This window comes from Fukomys damarensis, unplaced genomic scaffold (genome assembly GCF_012274545.1).
Source record: "Fukomys damarensis isolate Sample0158 unplaced genomic scaffold, DMR_v1.0_HiC HiC_scaffold_17, whole genome shotgun sequence".
Taxonomy (NCBI): Eukaryota; Metazoa; Chordata; class Mammalia; order Rodentia; family Bathyergidae; genus Fukomys; species Fukomys damarensis.
In genome coordinates, this window is record NW_022900929.1 from 45,625,843 (window position 1) to 45,638,138 (window position 12,296).

A 12,296-nucleotide genomic window follows, 5' to 3' on the forward strand; every position below is an offset into this window, starting at 1 on the left:
CCGCCGGCGCCCACGCTCGTCAGCAGCAAATGGCGTCGCGGCTGCTGACGTTGCTTTTCCCCGCCTCCCGCCCACGCACCGTTCCCGGTAGTGCAATAGATTTTATACTCTGCTGGGGAAGAGATATTAATGTGTGTTTGTTGCTGTGTTCTCTGCAGGTAGAATTGATTATAGCGAAAGCTCTTTGTTGAACTGATAAGTGGGTTTGAAATCCTGTTTACTGATATCACAAAGCCTACCAATTGTGTATTAGATGACTCTTTCCGCGAGGAATTATTTATTTATGCCTACTTTATGCCACATCATGTTCTAGGAAACTGTAACAAACAAGATTTTCCTGGGACTGTGGTGGTGGTGGGAGCTGAATACAAATCACACTTGGTAGTGAAGTTTACAGATACTCAAGATCTCTTCCTGTGGTCTCTTAAGGGTCACCTCTTAGGCGATGGCAAATGGGGGGAAAAGGCTGAGCAGACTCAGGCTCTTGTACAAAATTCTGCATTTCCTGATGCAGTATCTTATGTCTAATAAGCTTTGCTTGCTAAACTTTTTACTCATTATCAGAACTATGTAATATTAAATAGTAATAGAATGACGAGGGAAAGCATGTTCTCATGTACAATAATCAGGTACTCAGGGGCTTGCCTAGAGATTGCCTAGGTGACTGCGTGAGTTTGAACGTGATCTAAGCGAAGCTGGGGACTTGGCTATCTCTAACCAACCCAGAAAACAAAACACAAGTTCCTCATATTCTGTCCTGGAAAGTTTGCCTCCTTATCTAGTTGGCTATTCATAGGTGATTTTCCTGACTCTAATTGTGCTGATCACAATAGATCAAAATACTTTAAGTAGATCTATTTAGGAAAGAGTCTGACACATTATCAGTCAACATAAGGATTGATTAAAATAGTGCAGAGCTTTGAAAACTGTGTGGGGTGTTGGCCAGAAGTATGTATGAGATGGATATGCAGAGGTAAGGGTGTTTTGGAGCCACATTCTCTAAACCCCCTGGAATGCATGGTTAGAGATTAAAAGAGAGCCAGCAGAGGGCCACAAGTCCAGGTAAGATCAACATTGCCTTAAGGAATGAATGTTCTGGCCTTTGTCCTCCCCAAGTTTGGATTAATCATGTAGCAATCTAAATGATAAATGTCTCTATGTCAGTCTTAAACAGACCACCATGATCTTATGCTGTACTTCCCCTATTCCTTATATGAGTAGATGCCCTTCCTTTTTCTTTTATTCTTGCTTCCTGATTCTTATCAGTGAATCAGTTTGGGGCTGTTGTTCGAGAATTTCTCATACTGAGGGGTCTTGGTTAATGGCAGCCCCAACTGGACCCTCTCAGGGTTTGGAAGGGACACTGACTCTAGTTCTTTGTTTCATTCATGTGTCATGCCATGGTCAGGAACTGTGACAGAAAACTGTTATGGTCATGTCAGTTGTGGCAACAATTTGAGGTAGTACAGGAAGAGAATGAAGATTGAGAATTCATCAGTATTTCTCTAAAGATTTCTAAATGGATATAAAAGTAGTGATATAGGAGGAATAGATGTAAGTCCTCAACCAGCTAGATACCTGAAATGCGAATTTGTAGTCTTTAAAATTGAAGAATGAATTCCAGAAACAATGGCGGTTAAGAGTAGGAAAAATTTGTTAAGAGAAAGATAGCTTCTGTCTAAGACAGACAGAAGGGGACGGGAAAGTGGGTTAGCCAAATGATCCTGCTCCTCAAAGGTATTTCATGGAACAAAGCCAGGAAGTGAGGTGCGTTCAGGTGGGAAAAAACTATAGTCAACTAGTAAGATCACAAGAACAGTCACTTAGGTAATATTAATGGGAAATCATAAAGTGGACATGAGGTGGGACAAAACCATGATCAACCAATAAGATTACAAGTATAGTCATCTATATAATATTGATTAAATGGGGATCCAATGGGAAAACAAGTCACGGAGCAAGTGTACAAGGATTTTCAGTAAGGCACGGGTCAGGTTAATCCCTAGGGCCAGCACAGCGGTGTAGTATTTTCTCTTCTTTTATATGCTGGCCATTAGTGAATGTGACTTGATTATCCTCCATGTTGGCTCATGGAGGGCCAACCCTGTCTAACTACGTATGAGGTATCTAATTACCTATCTACAGTAGTAGTTTCCTATTATTTATACCTTAAATTTTGCAAATCTATTTCAGTAATTTGTGGGTACAGTTCATTTTCCATTTCTTTTAACTACTTTTTGCTTTTATCCTGTTCTTATATGATTTCACGGTTGGAATTTTAAACATTTGTTCTTATATACTAAGGCTGTGATAATTCATCACCATAAGCTTAGCAATGCCAGACTCTGCTGGAAATACTGGCTTGTATTTCACTGAACATTGGAAGGATCACTGGATCTACAATAAATGTTGACTTCTGATTAAGATGGAATGAATTATATATGAATTTACACTTTTGTTTTTGTAAACTTGGAGGATAACATGTTCTAGAGAAGCACTGGTGCTATCTCTGGTGTCCCTATTTGACAGAGAAAATTTTCTTTTTGCTGTTCACTCTTTTGTTACTGCAATTCCTTGTTATCATTACTAATTTTTATATTAAACCTTCTCTGTTCAAATTATCATATGGTTTATCTTTCCTGATTAGACCACACTTATTTATATCCTAAGGAACTTAAGCAAGTGGAGAACATCCTCTCTAACTCTTCCCCACTTCTACCTAAGAATCAAAGCAGCTCATTTGATTTATTTATATAGTTTTGTTCTACTGCTTATTAATTTTTACTTGGATGATTACTATATATATTAAGAGCAACTTCCTACAATAAAATATATTAAGAAATATCTAGAAATATGTGACTTTTTATATCAATGAGATTAATTTTTCACATTTTTCACTTAAGCATTTGATACCAAATTTCATCTTACCATTGAAGCAAATTGCAACCAATTCTTTTTTTTTCTTGTACTGAGGATTGAACTTGGGACCTTGCACTTGTGAGGCTTGGTGGCATGTAACCAATTCTTAAAATATTTTAACATAACATCGATACATTTTAATTCACCAATGATAATGATATAGGGGGAAGAGATGTAACTCCTAACATGCTAGATGTCAGATAGGGTGAGTCTGTGTTCCCCAAAGTCAAAGAATGAATTCTAAGGAGCAATGCAGGTTAAGAGTAGGAAAATTTATTTGGGGAGTAGGAATGGCAAATAGGAATTGCAAATAAGAATAGCTCTTGAGAGACAGGAGGGGTTCTGAATTGATTGTCAATGAGCCCATTTCTCAAAGGAAGTTTTATAGAGCAAAGTCACAGGGGTGGATTCAACATGAGTAAAAACTATAATCAACCAATAAGATTATGAATACAGTCATCTAGGTAATATTGACCTAAGTAACAAGGGTATATGGATGACATCGTTATCCTTGGTCGATAATCTGTAGTCTTAGTCTTAAATCTTTGTAGTCTTCGCCTTAGTGGGTGGAAGAGAATGGCTATGACCAATGAGATAATGGTCTATCTAAAGGGAAAGCTCAAAAGCGTGGTGCCAGAATCTCAAGCTTCTGTTCATCCTTTAGGAAAGTATGCAAATGTGGCCACTGTGACTTTAATCTTCAGATGCACCTCTAGCCACGCTTCGATGAGTTGATGTGTTGTCATCCTCTGCATTGACTTCGGGTCCAGCCCTGCCTGACTGGCCTGCGGTATTTCTACCTAATTTAGCTGTCTATATCGGTAACGAATATGAAGTTTGTAATTCTAAGTCACTTTTCTTGCAAGCAACTCTTTTCTTAATCTCTTGCTTCTGATTTTTTATTTCTTTAAAATGGAATGGGAAATCAGTGGTAATTTGAAATAAGTCTTAGGACATAATACTTTGATCACGCAAGAAAGTATAAGTATTCCATTCCGGTCAACCTATTGTCTAGTGACAGCAGATGTTCTTATTTCTATCGCTATAGAGTTTCATGAACTGCGTTAGAACTTCAAATCCATGAAATCACATGATAGGTGATCTTGTGTGCCTGGGTTTTTTCAGCCAACATGTTTTTGAGTATTACCCATGTACTTGCATGTATCCGCCTTCCTTTCTGTTCTTCCTCAGCAGTACCCTTCCATATGAACACAGCACACTTTGTTTACCCATTGTAATGTGTCTACTAGTGGCAGGGCACAGGATCTTTTAGGGATTAAATCTTTGCTAGCAATCATAAGAGTACATGGTACAGGCCCACCTAGTTGTATATCTTATTCACACAAGGGTAGGCTATGTCTCTACATACTTTAGTCAAGATATGTCCCTTATATACTTGTAGTTAAAAACTAATTTGTAATATTCATTATGCTATTTAATGTGCCACTACTTTTGCTAATTAAATCCAACATCTGATTTTTTTTTTGGAGACAGGGTCTCACCATGTAGTTGAGACTGACCTGGAACTCACTCTGGAGCCCAGGCTGGTCTTGAACTCACAGCAATTCTCCTGTCTCAGCCTCCCAAGTGCTGGGATTACAGGTGTAAGCCACTGCACCTGGCCAACATATGATTTTTTTCTATGATACTTGTCAAAACTTTAGGTATTGATCAAGATGTAAATAGCTACTTTTTTTTTTTGAAAGGAGGAGAGTGCTTCACAGGTGCCATGCCAGGTCTAGATACTTTATCTAAAATCAGCTCGTTGGATCCTTAACAACAACCCTGTGAACCGACTCACTTGGATGAGGCTGCAAGAGGCCCTGCAGGTTGCCACAGTTCTCAGCACCTGGGCCCTGCCCCTTTGAACTCCTTCTCTGGAAGGAAGGGAGGGCGAGTTTTTTTCATGTCCAGGCAGCTGCAGTGTGGAAACCTTGTGTCTACTCCTACCTTGCCCAAGAGTCTTCCTTAGTGAGAGGAGGGTGGGCATACAAGTGAGCATCTTGTGAACACACAGGGGAATTGTCCTGGTCACACAGAAAGAGACAGCCCAGGGATCCTTAGACTTAAGGAGTGCAGACTGGTGTGGAAGACTGCAATATCAATTATATGCAAAGCAGGCTGTAAACAGTGCAGGCTTACAGAGTTAATGCTTGTTTATAGAAGTGAGTTCTGCCAAACCCTACATGACAAAGACAGAGTAACTCACACCAAATTTTATTCCCACAATGAAAACTTTCTTAACTACGAGGACAATGTTCTAATTACAACCATATATTTTGTCTATTCTGTTCCTAATTTGGAATGCTTTGTCTTGTCCTTTATGAGTCTTGCTTACATTAGTTTCCATAGAAACCAAATGATTGCACATCCTTGCATGTGGTTATTTCCTTGCATGTAGTTTGCCTTTACCTCAATTGATTACCAATAAAAATCGGTGGCTTGGTCTGGTCAGTGTCTTTGTCGTTTGCACTGGCATTGGTCATCCTGGCTCCCCACTTTCTGTCTCTCTTAGTTTTGTTTTCAGGTTTTTTTCCTCAGGCTTGTGTTATACACTGAGCAGGAGACCTACTGCAGAGGTTTCCAGTAACATTTCAGGGGTTTTCAGCAGACTGGACCCTGGACATAATTGGAGAGGAGGAGTAGAAGCCACGATGCCACTGTCAGGCCTGGACATCTGGGCCCAGGATAAAGTTGGTGGCAGCTAGAGGGGAAAACAAGGTGGGCTTTGCTGGACAGAAGTGGGCACTGCCAAAGTGGGGCACGTGGGTGGCCCGCAGCCTTCCTCTTTGTCCTTCTTGGACTCTGGGCCTCCATCTGATGCAGAAGGACCCAGGACCTGATAGAGGCTGGGAAGCCCTGTAATCTCAGCAGCGGTGTGAAGGTTCTAGGTTCAATCCTAACTACAGAAAAAAAAAAATAAAAAGAAAGCAATACCTGTCGAGAGCCGCAATGTCAGAATCCTGCCAGCAGGTCCCAAACCCGAGGGAAGAACAACAGGAGAGCAGTTTCACGAACTTAGTTCCAGGCTCATGCTCTACCGCAGCAAGGCACCGTTTATTTTTCAGGGTGGGGTATATATATAGGCTAAAACCGAAACCAAAAGTATAAACAGGGTGTAGCAGACTGGAAAGGTCACAAGGTTCTACAAAACAAGTATTATGGGCTACATTTGCTAGGCAACAGTTCAGACCACCAGTTGAACCAGCCCGTTGTCATGGGCTACAGCACATCTGTGCTGGCGGGGTGACTCAAAGTTCAACCATGGCTATGCCCATGTCAAGGCTCACCATAATGGCTCACCATAAATACCCAAACATGTTTCCATGTATACCCATTCCTTCTTGTGCATGCTTTTTATCTACCTGATTTACTACCTTTCGAATCACCTTAGTGCTGGTTGCAGGAAACTGTACACTTGTGTGTAGGACAGTCATTTCAAAGAGAATTTATTAACCTAGCTGACAAACTACATCTCTAATGTATAAATAATCCCTACAATAATGAGAACACAAATTCACTCCTTTCATCCTCAGAACCTTTGCCCCACTTTCTTGGAGAACTTCCTACCTGCTGGCTACATGACTCATTCCTTCATTCCCACCCTGTCTCTGCTCCTAGAAGTGCATGGGCACAAGAAAGAGATTTTCTCTGTAAAAGGGAAATAATAAAGCTAAATTTGGCTGCAAGAGAAGTAATATTTTATTTGTTCAGGGATGTGAATCATGGACCTTCCCTGATTTCAAACCCATAAACTGAGCCCAGCACAGCATCTACCCCTGTCCAATTGATTAATAATAATCCAGAAGTGTGCGCAAATTTCAGCCTTGATCTCTATATACTGTGCATCTCATCTCTGAATTAAGAGTCCTTCGATCTAATGCTGCCTTTGTGTCCTCCAAAGGTTAAGAGAAGGTGGAACCAGAGTTCAGTAGTTAGGAACAGGACCACAAGGTGGCGGTACAGCTCAGATGATGCAGAATGGGCTGAGTTCCTCTTTTAAAGAATTCTGAATCAGTAGGTTTGGGGCAGAAGCAAGGGGTTTCCTTATTGGCTGGGTAGACAGTACCAGAAGTCACTGTAGTTGTTAGAGAAAAAAGGGGACAACGTGAGGCTGGGAGTAGGTCTTCTGGCTAAAGATCGTCAGTCTACAGTTGATCCTAACGGGAAAGACAATGAAGACATCAGCGCAGGCTTTATCCACATTTTTGTGGCTACTGCTGGACTGTGAGTTGAGGATTTGGGGACAACAAAATATATTAACAGGCTCTCTTTAAATATTCAGGGAGAAGAGTGGCTTTATGCAGGTTTCTTAAATTGCTGTAGAAAAAGTCAATTGTGAAGCGCACTGGCCTGACCACCTTCTCTTCTCTTTCCTTACGAACAGTGGGCCGCGGAGAGCAGGTGGAGCAGCGCCCTTCCACCTTGAGAGTCCAGGAAGGAGACACCTCCGTGATCAACTGTACTTATTCAGACAGTGCTTCAACCTACTTCCCTTGGTATAAACAGGAACCTGGAAAGGGTCCCCAGTTAATTATTGACATTCGTTCAAACAAGCAGAAAGAGCAAAAGCAAAGACTCGTTGTTTCACTCAACAAGGCAGCCAAGCACTTCTCCCTGCACATCACAGCCACCCAACCCGGAGACTCAGCTGTGTACTTCTGCGCGGCTTAAAAATAAAAAGAAAGCTACCCCTGTCGAGAGCCGCAATGTCAGAATCCTGCCAGCAGGTCCCAAACCCGAGGGAAGAACAACAGGAGAGCAGTTTCACGAACTTAGTTCCAGGCTCATGCTCTACCGCAGCAAGGCACCGTTTATTTTTCGGTGGGGTATATTGACTCAAAGTTCAACCATGGCTATGCCCATGTCAAGGCTCACCATAATGGCTCACCATAAATACCCAAACATGTTTCCATGTATACCCATTCCTTCTTGTGCATGCTTTTTATCTACCTGATTTACTACCTTTCGAATCACCTTAGTGCTGGTTGCAGGAAACTGTACACTTGTGTGTAGGACAGTCATTTCAAAGAGAATTTATTAACCTAGCTGACAAACTACATCTCTAATGTATAAATAATCCCTACAATAATGAGAACACAAATTCACTCCTTTCATCCTCAGAACCTTTGCCCCACTTTCTTGGAGAACTTCCTACCTGCTGGCTACATGACTCATTCCTTCATTCCCACCCTGTCTCTGCTCCTAGAAGTGCATGGGCACAAGAAAGAGATTTTCTCTGTAAAAGGGAAATAATAAAGCTAAATTTGGCTGCAAGAGAAGTAATATTTTATTTGTTCAGGGATGTGAATCATGGACCTTCCCTGATTTCAAACCCATAAACTGAGCCCAGCACAGCATCTACCCCTGTCCAATTGATTAATAATAATCCAGAAGTGTGCGCAAATTTCAGCCTTGATCTCTATATACTGTGCATCTCATCTCTGAATTAAGAGTCCTTCGATCTAATGCTGCCTTTGTGTCCTCCAAAGGTTAAGAGAAGGTGGAACCAGAGTTCAGTAGTTAGGAACAGGACCACAAGGTGGCGGTACAGCTCAGATGATGCAGAATGGGCTGAGTTCCTCTTTTAAAGAATTCTGAATCAGTAGGTTTGGGGCAGAAGCAAGGGGTTTCCTTATTGGCTGGGTAGACAGTACCAGAAGTCACTGTAGTTGTTAGAGAAAAAAGGGGACAACGTGAGGCTGGGAGTAGGTCTTCTGGCTAAAGATCGTCAGTCTACAGTTGATCCTAACGGGAAAGACAATGAAGACATCAGCGCAGGCTTTATCCACATTTTTGTGGCTACTGCTGGACTGTGAGTTGAGGATTTGGGGACAACAAAATATATTAACAGGCTCTCTTTAAATATTCAGGGAGAAGAGTGGCTTTATGCAGGTTTCTTAAATTGCTGTAGAAAAAGTCAATTGTGAAGCGCACTGGCCTGACCACCTTCTCTTCTCTTTCCTTACGAACAGTGGGCCGCGGAGAGCAGGTGGAGCAGCGCCCTTCCACCTTGAGAGTCCAGGAAGGAGACACCTCCGTGATCAACTGTACTTATTCAGACAGTGCTTCAACCTACTTCCCTTGGTATAAACAGGAACCTGGAAAGGGTCCCCAGTTAATTATTGACATTCGTTCAAACAAGCAGAAAGAGCAAAAGCAAAGACTCGTTGTTTCACTCAACAAGGCAGCCAAGCACTTCTCCCTGCACATCACAGCCACCCAACCCGGAGACTCAGCTGTGTACTTCTGCGCGGCTGTGCACATTGCTTCCTAGGCACCTGCAGCCTGTGCAGGAACCTGCCCCTGGCCTGGGCCCACCCACTTCCTTTGCCCAGACTTTCCAGGGCTCTATAGTTTTTGCCATATTGTGTGTTAGTAAGTGGAAGTTAGCGCACAGATATTTAAAAGCATGTAAGTAAGTTAGGTTCAATATGACCTCAAAACTTTAAAATGTTTTGTTAACCTGTTGTTACTTAACACATTTTTAAGAATTTATTTTTCATAGTTTATATTCAATGTGTACAATATGGCTTTTATTATTACATATTTGTAGTATGTAATATTTACTTTATTTGTGGGGAATTGGTATGTGTACATAGTACAGCTTAATTCCTTTTTTCATCCCTTTTTCCTTCCCTCCCTCACCTCTCCATCCCATCTCTGATTCTCTTCTTTTTTGGCACATGACATTTTTATATGCTCTGGAAAAACAAAGAACAGGTCAAGAGAAGCATAGTGCAAGATCGGGGGAAATGCCACAGAACTTCATGCCACTTCAGGGCTACCAAATCTAGACACCTTCAGCTTTCATAAATCTGTGCCAAATGGGTTCTTAAGGAGATTTGTGATTTTCCTCTTGAAATCAAGATTGTAAAAGTTGGAAACTGGATAAAGAAGATGTAGTTTTTCTATAAAATGGAATATTAGCCACAAAGAATGAGAAATTAGATTCATTCTTAGGAAAATGGATACATATTGAAGATATACTCCTAAGTGAAATAAATAAGTCACGTGAAAATACTGATAGTTTCTCTGGTGTGAATAAACTGCAATAATACATAAGATCCTAATGAGATTACTGACATTGTGAAATGGGAAGAAAAGGGGCTAAAGGTGTAGGGAAGGTGAGATGGATAGGGGAAGGGTAATAAGGGAAAAGAAAAAATTGTGAGATAATGAAAAGATGGAAATAAAGTGATTGTAGATGGGGAGGGGAGGAGGAGGTGAAGAGAGGGCAGGGACAAGGGGAAAAAATGAGAACCAAGACTTGTCATGTAAAGGTATAAGATCCCAACAATGAATGTAACTGTACTGTATACCCAGAATGTACCAGTAAACTCAATTAAAGCCAAAAAAAAAAAAAAAAAGAAAAAAAAAAAGAAAAAAAGATTCTAAAGGGCCAGGCATTTAGCTGCCTACCTTGCAAGCACAGGGACCTGAGTTCTATCCCCAGTACCAAAAAAGAAAAAAAAAAAGACCAAAAAAAAATACTGTAAAGACGAATTTACATTTGGCCTTCAGACTCTTCTCATAAAACAACCCCTTTGTATTGGCATCATAATCCCTAGTATCATAATCCTAGTATTATAGATTTTTGAAAATTGTTTTTTCTGATTGTAGAACATTATATAGCATCTATAGGTAATGCATAAAATGTAAAAAGTGTGAAATGGCTAATTCTCTATTCAGAAATCTCTTATTAATATTTGCTCACAGAAGCCAAAGAAACAGATATGTAGGATCAATAAATCTAGAGATCTAATGTATAATATAAGGAATATAATTCATCAAATTAAGCCGCATTGGGGATTTTTGATAACTAAATAGACATTTACCTGCTCTTGTCAATAGCAGAAAAGGGTAACCATGTAAGAAGACAGATATGTTAATCTGATTCTCTTTAGTGGTGACTTCACCACCCATATGTATAACACTGTATTGTATACCTCACCTACACTCAGTAAAATTTAGTTTTAAAAACATTTCTTTCCACTTATCTTTCTCAATTAAGCTCCATTGTTTTGAGCAATTACATTTATTCCTAGACAACTCTTACAAGTGGATTAGAAATTAGATTAAAATTCTGCAAAAATCTACAGAAATTTCATTACAAATCACTCTTCATTTTGATCATATTTTGACAGATTTAACATTATTATTACAAGTTTATTTTTCAAAGTTATATATTTTAGTGTTAATGTATCAATGAAAATGGAACTTGTAAATAATTCTTACTCCTCCCATCCATGGTCAAAGGTAGAGTGATTTGAGGGACTCCCATATTCTTCGTAAGTATGGCTACATTTGGCACTTTGTATAGTGAGAATGATCCCTCCTGGCTAAATTATGGATGTTAGTTGAAATAATTTGGCTCCCCCTGACCACCGTACAAGTGATTAAACTCAGGACCTTGTGCTTGTGAGGCAGGTGCAGTGCCGCTGAGCTAAATCCCCAGCTACATGCTTTTATAGTCATTAGAATAAATGAGGTTTAAAATATTTGAACAACAAAGGCCAGTATTGTAGCCAACTCTCAGCTAGTTTTACTTATTTATCTCCTGTACCCCTAGCTCCTGTCCCAGAAGAAGCTCCTTGCTTGGACCACATCCCAGGAATGGAGAGAAAGGTAATGGAGAGAAAGGGAAACACTACTTTTTGTTGTTGTTGAACATTTTCAGTCAAGTTTTATGCTAAAAAAAGCAGCAGATCAACATTACAGTTCAAGAATCTAATCTAAGTATGCACTTGACAATGAAGTACATATGCGGTGAAAAAGGTTTCCCAAAAACCCATCAAATATTTTATCTCCAAATACCCAAATAATAAAATGCTTCTGTAAGCCTTTTAAGTGGAATCATAAAGAATGAAAATTCATTGGTAAGAAGACAAATCTGTGATACAGTAGTATGAATCTTGGCTATTAAGCATAATCTCTTGAAACAAGTTAAGAAGTTGATGTAGCAAGAAATGTGGTGTGTGGGTGTGTGTGTTGTATGTGCATGTGCATGCATGTATGAGTCAAAGGGAGAGACAGACTATAAGCCAGTTGACCCAAGAGCAACTGAAATATTCAACTTGTTCAGCTGAGACCAGACACCATCATGTTAATTCTCCATTTTTAGAAGGCAATTAAAAACTACAATTCCAATAAGCCCACAAATCAAATATAAAAAGAGCCTTTTTCCCAGCTCATTTTCAGTTCCCCAAGAAAAATAAAACCATCCATGACTATCACAGATGGAAACAAAAGAATGTCATTAGAATGAGTTATTTTTCCCCACTGAGGTATAAAATCTATATAGAAAATTGATACTATACTATAAAAATTGTACTTCTCTTAGTTCTGTTGTAATTTTCTTTTTATTGAGTTTATTG